At 45.3% G+C, this 16482-nt stretch overlaps 1 protein-coding gene across 1 annotated transcript in view; it reads left to right on the top strand.

Annotated features, from left to right (window-relative positions):
* The first annotated feature begins 4954 nt into the window (after positions 1–4954).
* The window catches only part of lrrc4ba (leucine rich repeat containing 4Ba), a 35322-nt gene continuing 23794 nt past the window's right edge, over positions 4955–16482 (top strand). Inside the window, exon 1 of the mRNA XM_061026693.1 lies at positions 4955–5299. The gene's annotated coding sequence lies outside the window, so the exon portion shown is untranslated. The remainder of the gene's footprint in view (positions 5300–16482) is intronic.

The following is a 16482-nucleotide window of genomic DNA, read 5'->3' as shown; positions in this document are numbered from 1 at the left end:
CCAGCTCTACCCTCATTGATGTACCAAGTGGAATTACTGTTGGTAGTGCTGTTGCAAATACAACCAGATCTCGTTCTGTATTCCTCAAAGCCTTTGAGCTCAAAAAGCAAAAAAAGAACAGAAGAATCCAAGCTTGAACAACACTGCAAAACCTGGTGCTGGATTTCTGGGGCTGAAGTCTGCCTGATCTGAACCCGAGGGGGTGATTTTGGTTCTCTTGTTGGATCAGGACTGACAGACAGAACTAGTAAACCCAAATGTGTGGTTTGGGGTTCTCGTTCTTGGGTTTCTGGAGAAAGCGAACCAGAGTGGTTGATGTTCAAAGCCTCACTTGTGGAGGCAGGCGTCTAAATGTGCTTTGTGGACTTGGAGATCATGTCCCCTGGGGCTGTCATGTGGGCGGTTGCCGTGGGAATATGGGGATACAGGGCTGCTGAAGGAGTCATCAAAGCCATCTCGCCTTGTGCACCCAGAGAGAGAAAGAGAGAGAGAGTCGTAGCGGCCCTATGGGTAGTTGGCTTTGCTTACATTATATATTCTCTCAGAAACATCAAACCTTTAAATATTAGAGGAAAAGCTTCATCTTAATGTTAATAGTGCAGCTTTTTCTGTACCGAGGAATTATAAGACTGCAATGAAGAAAGTTCACATCTTCATAATTCTGGGTTAAATGATGCAAAAAAAAATAAAAAAAATACTGTACATAAAAACTTTCCAGTTGAAGTCACTCAGCAATAAAGATATCATTTATATATTCCACAATCCAACAATTGCATTCAAGCATTCCATGAATGTTTGAAGACTCACAAAAATACACTGCACTTCACGAAATGAAACTTCCCTCAAATTATCTGTAAAATGGGCAAAGTTTAAGATGATTTTATCCCTTAATAATCATCAGGACAAAGTGGTATTTATTTAACATTTAGTTTTGAGTAGTGTGTGAATTTGACTTGTCACAGTTCAAACTGTCATCGACCACAAAGAGCCGAGTCTTCATCTCTATTCTACCATTGGAATATCTATGGCCAACCAATAAGTCATCTGTCAATCAATGTTTATTTGTACGGCGACCAAATCGCAATTAAAGAGATCTAATAGCAATTTAAATAGAGCAGGTCATTAGTTACCAGCGAGCACTCGGCAACAGTGGCAAGAAAAGTTTTAACAGGCAGAATCCTCGAACAGAACCAGACACATTGGTAACCAACCATCTGCTGTGACTGGAGAAATGAGGACAGAGAGACACACAATGAAAGCCACACGTCAAAGGAAATCACAACAGATTGTAATTCTAACACCATGAACATTTTTTAATTTCCAAACCTCAAACTCTGTAGCCCCAACTGCTATGCAGCGCTCATTCTGCTGCTGCAACCAGCCAACAAGCTCCACATGCACCTGCTCCGCATGATGCAACATGTTCACTTTTTTTTTTTTTTTTTTTTACGTCCCATTCTGTTACAAAAATCAGTAGTGAATTCGTTGGGACTTTAAAGAAAGGTTTAGGACATAAAGATGGAAATCTCAATTTGAAATATATTTAAAATAAGCAGCCATGACAAAAAAAAAACTCCTGTGAAGCATTTAACAACTTACTATATGTAGTAGTAAAGGAACCCGGCTTTTTCATGACCCATATAGATTTATATCATTTGCATTAAAAATATGATTAAACACATTAAGTGCACTTAACCTTACCCATTACACCCTTGAACACATCCTTACATATGACCAGAGTCTGAGCTCTGTGACGGCTCTTTACTGCTCCGCGGTCCATTCTTAAATTAAACACTCCTGCTCCGTGTCGTCACCAAGACAGAGGAGGCAGTGGACCAGTTTAAGGAGCCAGTTAGGGGAGGCTCTTGGGTAGAGATGAAGATTATACAGCCTGATGACAGGAGTTTTTGCTCTGCATTATGGGGGTTTATAGGCCTGGGGCAAAAGGTTTTTTTTTTCACGCCCTGCCATAGGAGATGTGGATGGAGCAGGTGACGGAGGAGCGGGAAGGGGAGCCGTATTATTAGGCCTGGCCTTGCAGGAAGTAAGTGCTGGTATTGTGGTGGATGAGTTAAACCGTCACATGGAGAGATTACAAGGAGGACGCGGGTCGGAGGAGCATATAACACCTCAAATTGGATTTGTCTTCAGGGGCTGCTGGTCGGGGTCCACTTGGCCCGGCTGTGTCGAGATCAATGGCTCCATTGGACCTAATGGATGCCAGATAGGGCTGCTTCTGATAAGAGAGGAGTATTGGCTACAGTGGTGGAGATTCAAGCTTGGTTAACTTTGTGGTTAAAAGAGCTTCTTCTTTCTCTGTGGGTGAAAACACATTGTTTTTTAGCGTGTACACAAGCAGAAGCGTTGGAGCGTTCAACCCTCGCTTGCTTGTCACGACAACCCGAATGTTCAATTTGATATCACACAGGTTAGAATCTCTGCAGCCGGTGCCGTGCTGTTTCGCCATCAGATACGGATCAGGGCTCTGTTAGGGCCTCAGAGGCTGTGGAGAGGAGTTCAGACTTGCGATAGCGTGTGAAGAAGGAGGAGGGAGATGCAGGAGCAGCAGGAGGAAAAAAGGCAGGCAGCGTGTTCTCGACGCCGAGGCCTTATCTGCCCCACTTCCTCCGAAACCACGCCGTTCCAGCGCGGCACAGCGTGGCCGCGGCAGAGGTTTCACCCTGGGACCTGAACATAACCCGGGGCAAACAGAGGGGCCTGCATGTCTCTTAAACCAACATGCTGTAACAGCAAAACACACTGCACAACACAGCAACACCAACAGGCAGAAACACTTGATGGCCAGCTTTCTGTCTTTATATGAGGCGCATTAATCCTCACAGTGGCTCCCATCTTTATTCATTCATAGGCCTGTGGTGTCCACTCAATCAGTCACTTAAAGGCTGGCCCGACGGAGCGAGCCCTGCACACCCACACAAACACATACACACACACAGGGAGCACAGAGGAGAGGAGGAGAGGTTATACTCCAAATAGTATAACCGCCTAAGCAGACACTGCAGCACGGAGATACAAACAGAGCGGGTTGGGGAGGAAGAGGAGGAAATGTGAGGTGGCTCTTTTAAATAATGAGGCAAAGAGGGGGAGGAGGAAAAAAAAAAAAAGAAGAGGGAGGGGAGGGATGAGACAACTGGAGGTGAAAAGAAAGCAGCCTTGTATGAAGAGTGAGTGAGGTTCAAAGTAAAAGGAGGGCGAGAACCGTCAATATCAAGAGCGAGCTGATGGGAGAGAGATCCAGGGTGATGACAACACCTCCACAGACTACTGAGGTGTGTGTGTGTGTGTGTGTGAGGAAGAGGGAGAGAGGGAGTGTGTGAGAGCTGGAGAGAGGGAGGGATATCCACTGCACTGTTGTGTGACTGGAAATTTAATAGAGAGAGAGGAAGGGAGGGAGGGAGGCAGGAAGGCAGCAGGGGAGGGGAGGGGAGGGGGGAGAGAGAGGAAGGAGCGACGCAATGCAAAAGCAGCAAGCGGGAGACAGTGTTGTTTGAATTACAGAGGGGTGGGATGGAGAGGGGGTGTGAGTCTGGACCCTCACTGCAGAGTGTGGGGGGGCTGTGTGTGTTTGGGGGTGGGTGGGTGGGGGGGTTAAGTAAGTGGGAACATAAAGTGAAAAGGGCTGTGCAGAGAGGAACAGGTTGGCCACCCTGTTGCTGCATCATCCAGACTAAAAATGTCGGGGTCAGTCATTACCTTACTCGCCATCTAAATCATGCTCGTGTGTGTGTGTGTGTGTGTGTGTGTGTGTGTGTGTGTGCGCGAGCAGCGTTGCGAGGGAGACACGTGTGTGAGGACTGCGTGCTCAAACACGTGCCTGTGCGTGATGGAGAGCCGGTGTCGAGGTGCAAGGGATGTGAGAAAAGAGCGATCCTCTGAGTCTCAATATAGAACGTTATCAATCCAGCACTAATCACCCGTCTGACCCACCCCCACCCACCACCCCCCAATCACTCCCCTTACAACACACACACACACACACTTGCTCCCTCCTCCTCCTTTCTCCTGCTATCTGACGGACACTCCACCGCCCACTCGCTCTCTCTCCTCACACATGTTGATACCCTGAGGTGGTGATTGACAACTCCAGCGTGATCAGACCTTTAACCTTAACCTGACCTTCAGCCTCAACTTGCTCCCCTTTTAATTAAGCCCCCCCCCCCCCACCCCCCCTCCCCTCACGGCCTACCCCTGGCTTTTATCCCCGGAGAGTCTCTGCTAAACTGCTCTCACTTGTGATCAATAACCGAAATTCTCACATTCATTAAAGAACAATTTCAGTTCCTGTTCAACACAACAACTCAAACAATCCCTCCTTTGACTCCTCCCCCTCCGTCCGAGCATGTCAATCCATTAACACCTGTACACGCTCAGTGTTGTATGCAGTATATGTAACATGCATGTACTGTACGTAATGATGGGAGCTACAATGGCAGGCACATCCAATGAGGCAGTCGGCGCTGTACAGGTGGGGCTCCATCAGCACTGTGTGCTTGAGCGTTGCCAAGGGAACCGGCCAAGCAGCAAATGTTCCCTGTAACAAGCTGTAAACACCACCATCATCATATTATAGAGATTATATGTCCATATGTGGACACAATCATGTGTGGATGTGAGTTAAATTAAATTACATTTTCTGCATTAAGAAAGACTGAATATATGACCAAAAAAATTGTTCTTAAATTGTTTGTTTGTGTGTGTGTCTCATTTTTATATAATGTCATCTAATTTTGACCTATAGGATTTAGCCCTTGCTATTGACTGGCTCGCTCTTGTGTGCAATTTGCATGCTGATGCGTTTGCAGAATGCAACAGCGTCATTCTTTGTATTTTGCATTCAAGAAATGAGAAAATAGATTAAAAGCCAATAAATAAAGTTAATATCCCAGCAGCAGCAGCAGCAGCAGCAGCAGACCAACGTCCCGTCGCCATCATCCACTGGGCTCCATCCACCTGAAGATTTCTGAGACAATTCTTATTACCAGCGGTGGCAGCGCAGCACTTGGAAAGGGGTGAATCAATCTGAGAGAGAGAGAGCGAGAGAGAGAGAGAGAGAGAGTGAGAGAGAGAGAGAGAGAGACGGAGAGAGGGGAGAGAAACAGTGAGGGAGACAGAGGAGAGGGAGTGTGAGAGAGGGAGAGGAGGAGAGGAAGAAGACAGCGTCGGCGGCCGCTCTGCAGTGGAATACGCTCCTATTTGAGAGGAAGGTGAGAGCTCTCGGAGTATCCGACCAGCGCGTGCGGAGCAGGAGAGGACTTGAACGCAGCATCATGAGATAAAGGTGAGTCCATCGATGACATTCACTCAGTCATTTTTGGTGTTTTGCCCTGCTGTGCGCGCGTGTGTCTTGAGCGGGCGCGCGCGTCCCGACAGTTTGTGCATCCGTGCTTCAAGCGCAACAAACTACTAATGCGTTAGAATGGAAATCCGCATTCATGACCTGACATGTTGTGCGTGAACTGTCCCCGTGCGTGTAATCTAATCCGGTATCGCCCCCCCAACCAACCCTCGCTGATTGCCTGACTTTGATATCCAGGAATAACATGTATGTATGACAAGACTGTGTGTGTATGTGTGGTATAGTGTTTGTGTGTGAGTGCTTGTTTGTGTGTGTGTGGTGAGGGGGGATTTGAAATATATGCATTTGCATGAACTGATTTGCTGCAAATCTAGAATTCCAACTTTTCCCACAGTGTTTCAGCCTTTGTGTTGAACATAAAAAAAAACTTGTTTGTTTGTCAATATAAATGAACATAACCTTGGCGATAAGAGGAGCATCCACTGTAGCACAAGCTGTTGACATGGCTTACTGTCTGATCCGGCTAACACACAGCTTTCACTCACACATACCCAATTAAACCTCCCTAATCTGACCATTTTACAGAGCAATGCGTGTGTGTTGGGGTTCACTTACCCCCCATTTGGCCCCCAGATGATGACCCCAGATTTGGGAGGAAAAATGCGCAGCCACCTTGCGGCTTATGCGTGGTGGGTTAAGCTCTGAGTCAGAGCCTGGGGGCCCCTCTGGCTGAGAACAAGGAGCAGATAGATTAGGACTGATGAATGAAGATCTACTGCCTCTATCTGCAACACAATGATACGGTTATGAGAGGATTTAAATGCTAATGTGCAGTGTTTCAGAGCAATCCGAATGGGGCTGGGACTGGCGGGAGGAGATTGCTGGCAATGTGTGCGAGTGTGAGCTGTGGACCAGCTGGATGAGCTCCGGAGTTTTTATGATAGAGAGAATAAGTTATTAATGGGGTGTTGGAAGGTGAAGTGGGGCACTGGGGCAGGATTAGACAAGAGAGGGGTGGAGGGAGGGAGTGTTGGGTTGTGTAGCCAATGGGTCTGAACAAGAGGGGATGTGGGGGTATTGCAACCGCCAACACAGCAAGTTTTTTTTTGCAGATTTGCATGTGAGGAAGGGAGACGCTTTAGAGTGACTAGAAGAGTATAGGGAATCATGAAGGAGGCATTTTTTGTTTAAGATGGCCGGTGTCGTTAAATAGTTTTGTTAGCCTGGCGGCTTTTTGAGGATTTCTGTTTTGTTGCCTTCAATTTATGTCCTGTGATTGTTTTTCATACACCTGTTTTTCGAATTTAACGGTGGAAACAGCACCTTTAAAAACTTTTAAACCGCTAAACAATGAACATTACACATACTATTTATGAGATGCTATTCACAGAATTGTGTTCCTGTTTCAAACAAGGCCTGCAGACAGGACAAAGGGAAAAATAATTTAAAGGAATTTCTGGAATAGGCCTACTGCTGTGGATGGTTACTGTCGTTTAAATATTTTGTTACCCCCACAGGCGGATTAAGCACTTCTGTTTTGCTGCCCGGATTTTATGTCCTGTGATTTTTATTCATGCACCTGTATTCGGTTTAGTGCTTGTTACAGTACCTGTAAACTTATAAGCCATCAACAGTCAAGCACTGACCATGACACATACCATTTATGATCCGCTTTTTCATAGCATTTTCTTTCCATTACATCCAAAATGGGCATGTAGACATAAAACTTCAAGGGGATTGTAAGTTTTTATGCTGTCTATGAAAGTATGTGTTTTATCCAATCCTATTGTGGGGTGTTGTGTTGAAAGTGCAAAGAGTGAGGCTTCTCTACCAGCCGATCATGAGCCGTGTACACCAGCACCAGGCTTCATGAGAGGCTTGTCACATGATATCACATTTAAAGGCAAGGTCCACCAGCTCAGGGTAGAGCTTCAAAATATCAAGACGTCTCAATGCTGGAAAAGCGAGGCCAAAATGTCAGCCAAATTTGTTCATCTTGAACTCTGCTGCTGCCATCTACTCGTTCCCAAAGCAAAAGTGTTACCTAGTCGAAAAGTGGTCCAGGCTACTGTAAGGTAGCCATTCATCATCAGAAAGAGGCCACTCAGGAAAGTGGTCTACGATGGGGTTTTATGGATGAGAGATGTGGATTCTTGGGGATTCGGCTTTAGAAAACAATCATGGACCACATGTCCTGAATTTGTAAAGTCAAATAAGAAGGGCGGCATTTACATCACAACTTGGGCATGAGTCATGACACATCTGACCTAATATACATGTTATTAATATTGAACAATGTCAGGATTCACCTGAAGAGGTTAACCAGATTTATGCATGTGATGCAGATTAGAAATTATTCGTGGGGGGGGGGGGGTTCACCTTTAAGCATTCTGCTGTGACTGGCTCCACATCCAGATTGTTCCCCTTGTGCTGGACTAAAGCATTTTGAACTTTAATGAAATAAAGAAAACTAAAGTGAAAAGCATTTTTTGTTGACTCAAACTAAAATAAAAATGAGGCTTCACAAACTAAAACACCATCTAATGATAGAGGAAATGTCCTTAGTTTTCGTCTTTGAAACAAGCACACATAGGGACACTTCTTTTACGGTTTGTTTCAGGCATGTCTGCTTCCATTTTGATCGGCACACCCAAAAGGCTATCACAGTTTAAAAAAAAAAAATCTTTTGTGGATGGCGTTGGTTGTTCATCCTTGTTTTTGAAGATGTTTATGACACTCGCTCTTGACAGGTATCCCATGTTCCATAAAAACTTATTAAAACTAAACTAAACTGACCGTTTTCACAAAATTAAATCTAAACTGTACAAACAAGCATTAAAAACTAAATTCAAAATTGAAAACAAAAACTCAAAATGAAATAAAAATGAAAACGAATGAGAAATCCAAATCTATAACCTTGGTCTCAAGTTCAACCCCTCTGTGGGGGATGTAAGATGTTCCATGAAAGCAAGCTGAAATCATCATCATCCTTTCCCCGATCAACAGACCTGATAAGGTTTTTATTTCTCCACATTTGAGCTACCGCATAAGAACAAAAAGACACTTTTGCAGCAGTCCCAGCCCGTGGTCATTTTACTAATCTTAATTGTCAACCGTTTACTTAAACACACAGCGCACTTGTCCCGCAAAACGGGGCGCTTCCTCCTTCCTGTGTTGCAAATTAAGCACCGGCTGAGCGATTTCAGTCATTTGAGGAATCAGGCCAGGCTGCTCTTTAATTTCTGAGGCACACCACTTATGCATGGCTGATGAGTTTGATGAAAACAAGCAAGCAGGTTAACAGGGACATGGTAAATTACACCTGCACACCTGGCCTAGAGGGAAGGTGTGACTTTGCGATAATGCTCAGCTCCTCCCCTCCCGTTGCTTCAAACTGTGGAGCCATTGCAGATTATTCCCAGAGGTGATGCAGAGTCTGGGCAGATCCTCCAAAACTAAAAACAAGAGGTCGGTCTGGTTAGCCTTCCCTCATCCATACTGTACCTGTAAGTGCAAAGGACTGTGCTGCTAAAGAATGCAAAGAGAGTAACTGTTGCCCTGAATGTGGTGTCTGTGTGTGTGTTTACGTGTTTATGGGCATACTCTTATTTCTGTCCATGGCAGAGAGAGAGAAGAAGAGAGGGTTGGAGATTCCAGGTGACAGTAAAAACCGCTCTAATCAGGGCAAGCTGGTCGCTGATCTCCTCATAGGGCAAGGCTGTCATTGATTGATTGCAGCGCGACTTGCTGATGTACACAGGTTGAAGGGTGAAGGGAGAGTCACTGATCAGCCAAGAGAGGTGAAGATTGTGGGAACGACCTCCAGCTGCCTCAATGCAGCAAGAAGAGCCCCCCCCCCCACCCCCTTTATCTGAGAAGCTTGAGTCAAATCACACACAGTCTGTTCTTCTCGCCATGCCTGAACTTGGGTATGTTGATTTGGGATTCTGTTTTTGTTGTGCTTAATATTGGACGATTTGACTCCAAGTAGCCAGGCAGGGCTGAGAGAGAATGAGCACTGACCCATCCACAGCAGAAAATGCTGGGAATGTGAAGCCGCCTGTGATGGCGAGGTGGATATAATTAGCCCTGATTGGTTTGATTGAGTCCCCTGTCCATGCCTGGATGTTGGCCTTTGGGGATCATGATGACTGTCCTGGCATTAATTATTGAATAATAGTTGGAGGAATGGCAATGGTTAATGATTCAAAATGAACGCTATAATCCATTGAATTGGCATAATTAGAAATGTTGAAACCCCCCCCCCCCCATCACCTAAATTGGAGAGGGTTGCCTGAAAAATGGGCCGAGGCGATTCCTTTCCTGCCTCCCTCCTCATGAGTCCATGAATGCGCCTTGGGAGAGTTGTCCGGCGAGGCTTGACCAAGTGTCCGATCATGTGTTAGTAAAGACGGTGGTGGAAAGAAGCGAGTCATCGCTTTAGGCCCGGGCACAGTTCAGTTTGTGCGGTTTGAAATGAGCCGGCCAGAGAGAGCGGTCAGCCCTGCGTGTCTCATATTGAGTTTGGCAAAGAGGAGGCGATATTATCTTCTCCTGGTTAGATTAAGTATTAGTAAATGTGATTGGGTAATGAAGGCGGTTAGGCCCCAGTGACCACGGTGCTTTGCAGTGGCTGCCGGCTTGGCTGCATCCAGGCACTGAGTCTTGGGGGAGTTTGTTTCGGGTCAGTGACAGCATACGAGCTCAATACAGCATTGCAGAGTCAGGCTGGGGCCTTTCCTCTGTCTGCCTGGCTGACTGGCTGCCCGAGCTGGAGGCACAACTGTAGAGGCATACTGATGCTGCTGCTGCTGAGGATGACAGTGTAAATATTGATGATGCAGATGCAAGGAAACAGAAGCAGTAAACATATTATAACCCTGATGACCGAGGTGTGATGCTTAACAGTTTGTTGTTATTCCGCTGCTCGTGATTCAAGCATGACACAGACAGGTTTTTTGTCCTTCAGACTCCTAGAGAAGTGTGGGCGCGCTGTCGCACAAGACGACACGCAATCAGAAGTCCTTTCCATATCTGGTTGTGGAGGTTGTTAGAATTTTTTAGGATGGGGGAGGGGGGGGAGGTAGCGACGGGTAAGGGACAGCGCCGATGTCACAGTGAGGTGGTAGGGGGGGGGGGGGGGGGGGCTCTGACACTTGGTAGCAGCGGTCCCTTGAGGCCGCTGCAGTCACAGAGGAGGTAGTTAGTGAAGCTACGCGCCATGGCTGTGATGAATCACGTATTGGGTTTTTTTTTTTTTACGGTTAGGACGATTACTCTCAGTGCCGTCACGTGAACCTGTACACGCCTTCCCTGTTTGCCTTCCCACTCCCCCGACTCTCTGCGATATCTATAGACTGTTGACTCAGTTGTTCTCATTTATTTATATATTTTGCCCCTCTTGCACTTTTTCCCCCCTCTCGAGGTATCTTTGGATCGGGTTCTGCGAGGATCATGTTTTGAGGCTCAGATTTCCTTCTGTGCGCAATTGAAATACAATCTGTTGATTGAAAAGGATCTAGGGAAATATTGGCCGTACCAAAGGGAGTCTAACTTGTTTTTTTGTTAAGATAGAGAACGTTGGGAAGCCATAAAAGCCTATTTAAAGCATTTTAAGACTCTCATTTGTGTACCTGTGGTGACCTGAGTCTTATAATAAATCAATCCGACCTACGGTTATCAGTTGTTATGTCAGCTGTCAGTCACTGCCTCCTTTAGAAGCGTTGTCATCTGGGAGTTTAAAAAAAAAAAAAAGATTAGATTCAGGTGCCTCTCCATCGCTCTGCAGAGTTTACTGAACCGACGACCCGCTTCGAGAGCTTCAGAACAGGGCTGCAGACGCCCAGAGCCCCCCATGCCGCCATGACGGAGACACGCAAGATGGTGAGTGGTTACTATGGCAGGTTACTATGGCAACCACAGGTCTCTGTGAGAGCTTCCATTTCGCACAGCGTGGGAGAGAGGGAGAGACGGAGAGAGAGAGAGAGAGAGAGAGAGAGCGAGAGATGGGTGGAGAGAAGAACCCGCAGAGAGAAGAAGGGTGGAGAAATCGCAGCGGAGGTGAGGTGTGGAATAACATGCTTTAGGTGTAGGAGAGGAGAGAAAAAAGGCGGGCTAGTATGAGAGGAGCAGTCACAGGGAGGGGGTAGTTAGAGGAGAGGGGTGTTAAGGAGACAAAGTGATGGAGAGGTGCGAGTGATGGGGTGAGATGCATGTGTGAGAAGGGCAGATCTAAGGGGCAGGAGAGACAATCACATGGACCGTGAGACAGGATCTGTGCCGAATCCGTGTTACACCTGAACACTTCAGCGTGGCTTTGTGAGCGTACTGTTGCTTCACAGCGTGTTTCCACTCTCTCTATCGCTCCTATTTTCTTTTCTTCTCTCTTCTCTTCCTCACCCCTCTGGTTTAGTTGGCACGGCACTCAGCTGCAAGAGACATTGTGTCAGTCTTGGTGACTGGTCTCCATGGAGACGTCCATCAGTCAGTCCGTGTCAGTTGTTTCTTGGGCAAAGCCTTATCGTGTTTGTCAGTGTGAGTGTTTATCTGTCTGTGTATTAGTCAGTGTGTCACTCATAGAGAAGGCAGGTGCAGGGGCCTGAATGGATGGAGGCCAAGAGAGCATTGCTTATCAGGAGTGCATGCACACGCTACTTGTTCGATTTTTCATTTGTTTGTTTGTAGAAAAACACGCATTTGTACGCAAAACTGTAAGGTCTCATGTTGGTGCACAGACAGATGTGGAGCTGCACAGACAGATTCAAAGCATATCCACCTTTGCTTCATTTAACACCTGTTGCATCACATTGTTTGATTGTTTTTTTTTTTTTTTTTAGTCCTCCTGGAAATCCTCATTAAACTCTGAGCTCCTCCACTGTGTAAAACTGTAAACGGCTGCTGATGTTGCACAACTCTTTTTGGCAATATTTCACTGTGCACAGCAATATGATACCGTCACAACACCGAGACTCTGATTCACTGCAATGCCTCTCGTTGTTTTATTGTATTCTCATTCCAGCTTTGATTATTCCTGAAGAACAAAATGTGTCATGTTTATGGGCCAGAGATTCTCGGAGGATAGCATAGAACCTAAGATGTCTGAACGCCGCAAATAACGCCACACAATTACATTCAAATGATATGGTACATGTTTGACCACATGAGGCAGAAAGAAGAAGGGGGAGCTTATTCTGCTGTTTTTCCCCCACCACACTCTGGAAGGCTGGGGTCTGTTCAGATTTCATCCCAGGTTTGGAAATTCATGGCTAGCTCGTCAACTTTGGTCCAGATCTTTATCAACACTAGCTGCCTTCAATATCAATAATCTCCATTCGGATTTGCTGCACCTTGAAGCTGTCATAAGCAGCATTAGCAGGTCAAGCTAACTGATTAGCTTTACGTAGAAACAACAGCAGGTATTTCTAAAGGCTATGCCATTAGGAGCAGTTTATTAACAGTATGGTAAAAATATAACATTCTAATATACTATTAAAACAGTCATCACTGGGGCGCTGGTGGCACGGTGGTTGGTGCGCGCGCTCCATGTATGGGGGCTTTGCTCCTCCAGGCGGGCGGCCCAGGTTCGAATCCCACCTGTGGCTCCTTTCCTGCATGTCATTAAGCCACTCTCTCTCTCTCTCTGATTTCTGAATATATCCACTGTACTATCTCTCCATTAAAGGCAGAAAAAGCCCAAAAATAAATCTTTAAAAAAAACAAAACAAAAAAAAAAACAGTCATCACTCACCGCTGACTGCGGGGGAAGAACATGTTGAGATGTTAAAAACACTGGATGTTCAATTCTGTTTGCAACCACGCTGGCAAGATTAGAGTGAGAGGAAGTGACCGGCTTGAACCCTGATATTTTTCATTTAGTCGTCAGGGATTGGCTGGAGTGTTGTGACTCAATTTAAACCCGGATGACTGTAGTGCGTCCTCCTCGTTCACCAAATCTATGTATGGATGTGTAGTGTGTAGCACTGATTCAGTCTACACACATTTTCAACTCTCTGTCAGCTGCAATGAGGTTGATAGTATTTGTATAAAATGTACAACACAATGATTCACTCCCACCTTTTATCAATGTTCAAACCTCTTTATTTTCACTTGTGCTGATCTCAACATTTCTTGTTTAAAAAGATTGAGTATGACAATAGCGCTCCATTCATGACGCCCACCTTGACCTTGACCTTGAGCTGTGATGTATCACTTTAAATAACACCACTTGTCATTTCTGAAAGGTGTTTTTGCTCTGCGGGAAACCTGGCTTACCATTAACTGTATAAGCTCCACCTGTTAGTACCAAAGTGCTTCTGTTGCACAATGTTGTTGAAAACGAGAGAATCCAATTAGAGGCTCCATGTTGCTGTGTCCTGCTATGTGAATCTGCAACACACCAGCCTCTTTGATACTGTTATATAGATGTTTTACGGAATAACAAGGGTGCTCACTGTGGGGATGTGCACCTCTTTAGTAGCGCAAACTAGAAACAACTCTCCAGTGCAAATAGAAAAGTGCAAGTTAATAAACAAACATGCAGACGGCTGGGATTTAAAGGACCAATACGTCTACTGAATTAAATCACAGCAGTCAGTATGTCCTCCTTCTAAGTTTCCTTTCTTGTGTGGCAGGGTTTGTTCTTGGTTGGACCAGAGAAGTAAGGCATCACCACATGGCCGTTTTGGACAACCCTTCCAAGTGTTTCAGCGATAGGAGTGGGCAGGGGAACTGATTCAGATATAACTGACTTAAAACACCTCTCAATTTTTCTCAAGCATCTCCAATCTTTTTATGCTATTTTAACATGGTTCCGGTCATGAAGTTCATAAGAAAAATGCAGAGGTGTTTTAAGTCAGTTATATCTGAATCAGTTCCCCTGCCCACTCCTATCGCTGAAACACTTGGAAGGGTTGTCCAAAACGGCCATGTGGTGATGCTTTACTTCTCTGGTCCAACCAAGAACAAACCCTGCCACACAAGAAAGGAAACTTAGAAGGAGGACATACTGACCGGTGGGGCTGGGGGAAGACCACCTTCTCAAATTTAGACTGCGGTACCCATTTTAAACACTATGTGTCAGAGTTACTTATTGCTCCTCTCATTCTTTCTGGTGAATGCTCCTTTAAGGGTCTCACATGTAACTGCAGTCTAAAATCTAGCTGAATATGAAATCCGGCCCAGCACAAACAATGTGTTCAAGTTAAATATTTGTTTATTCAACGTCTGCGTGGGAGGATTTGTAATTGCTGTAACTGCCCCATATTCTTTGCTCTGCAGACATTCCTCATGCATTTCATCACACTGAAATCAGCCAATTTGATTTCATTATAGTGATGTAAAACCCAGCCTGCTCATACTCTTTTCATTATTATCCAGAAGTATTCCTTTACACGTGATGTAGAGCTTTTAGGATTTTAGATGCTTCATATTTTTGTGCCTACATTTGTATTACCTGAAGAAGGTATTACATATATTCTGTGCAGTAGAATGTGACAATAATATACATGTTATTGTCCCCTTGGGGAAGTCTGTCTTGGACTCAAAGTGCTGCCAAACATTCAGCTGCTTCCACTAGAATCAATAAATAAAAACAATAGAAAAGCATATCCACATTTGACACATTGTTTTCTATCAAACATGCATTTTTTAAATCAGATAAGCAAAGGTGCAACTGTGAGAAAATTTGTATATATATTGTCAAAAATAGTGTTTAAAATCAGAAGCGAGAGTTTCTTAAATGAAACCCTTTGTTCCCACCTGACTGTGACCTGGGAGGAGGTGAGAGTAAGTCGCTTGAACAAACATGTGACGCTTAAACACAAAGTCCTGCAGCTTGTGCTCTCATGTTACAGTAACTTTTTTATCATAAGCGACACACAGTGAACCCAGCACGGACTGACCCCATCAGGGAAATGTCACTGAACACACACACAAACAATCTCATGGAGTCAGAGTTGGCACGCCACAGTTTGACCTCCCGAATAAAATCTTACACACACACACACGCACACACACACACACACACGCACACACACGTACACACACGTACACACACGCACACACAAACACACACACATTTTTTTTTTCCTGAGCAAAAAATACAAATCAAAGCGAGGGCAGTGTAGGGACACAGAAACGCTGAACCAAGTCGTCCCCTCCAAAACAGCTGGGAGCAACAAACGCTCACCCCAGAAAATCTGGGAAACAGTTTCAGAGCAACCCTGGAAAATTGTGCAGTTTGCTTTGCCCTGTAAATGGCTGAGAGACATTTTGATTTGCTGCTGGCCTTTTCCCCTTCCCCCCCTCCCCCTCTCCCCCCCTCCCCCTCAGTCTGCAGGAATTGGGTGTATCAGCTCACTTAACAACCTTACATAAGGATTAATTGTTCGCCAAATCGAAGTCCCGACCACAGAAGGGACAGAAATAACTGGATTTCATTTGAAGTCGAGCGCTGGTGTCATGAATGTGAAGATGTTCAAAAAGACTTTCATCCCAGCATGTACTGATGAGTGGTGTGAAGCCCCCAGTGCAGGATTTGGACGTGTGTGGTAGGTAATGTAATGTGTGTTAATGGGGGTGCTTTAGCAGGGTGATGAACACAGTGACTTTTAATCTGCAGCCCTGAGAGGAGGGAGGAGGTCGGCGCTCTTGTAGGAGACTCTCTGAATAGATCAGGCCTTCTCTCTGCATCCTGCATCCTAATGAGAGCAACGCGGCATCTTTGGACAGTTTGAGTGGGAGGGCGAGGTGGGAGATGGATACAGAGCAACGGGGGCTGCAGAATATCCTATTTGTCGAGGATGAGTTGTGATAAAAAAAAAAAAAAATGAAAATGTGGAACGCCGAATGCTCCACTTTAAGAAACCTCATCAGGCTGTTTTCTAAAAATAAAAAGCTCTTATTGTGATATTGCGCCAATAACCAAACTAAACAGTTTGTGGTGGCAGAAAATAGACACAGAATGTGAGCGTTCAGCAGCGTTGGAGGCGGCACGTCCTGTCATTGTATCACATTAAGGAGCTTAATAAGTAAACAGGGAGGAAACGAGGAGGAGTTTCTCTCTAATTAATAGTTTATCGTACAATCATAAGCTCAATTGACCTTCTGTACATTGAGGAGTACAAAATGACAGATTAGCTCAAGTGCTAACAAGTCATTATAGGACA

This window comes from Labrus mixtus, chromosome 20, assembly GCF_963584025.1.
Source record: "Labrus mixtus chromosome 20, fLabMix1.1, whole genome shotgun sequence".
NCBI lineage: Eukaryota > Metazoa > Chordata > Actinopteri > Labriformes > Labridae > Labrus > Labrus mixtus.
Note: the sequence above shows the minus strand (reverse complement) of the source record. Positions and strands in the feature narration are given on the sequence as shown.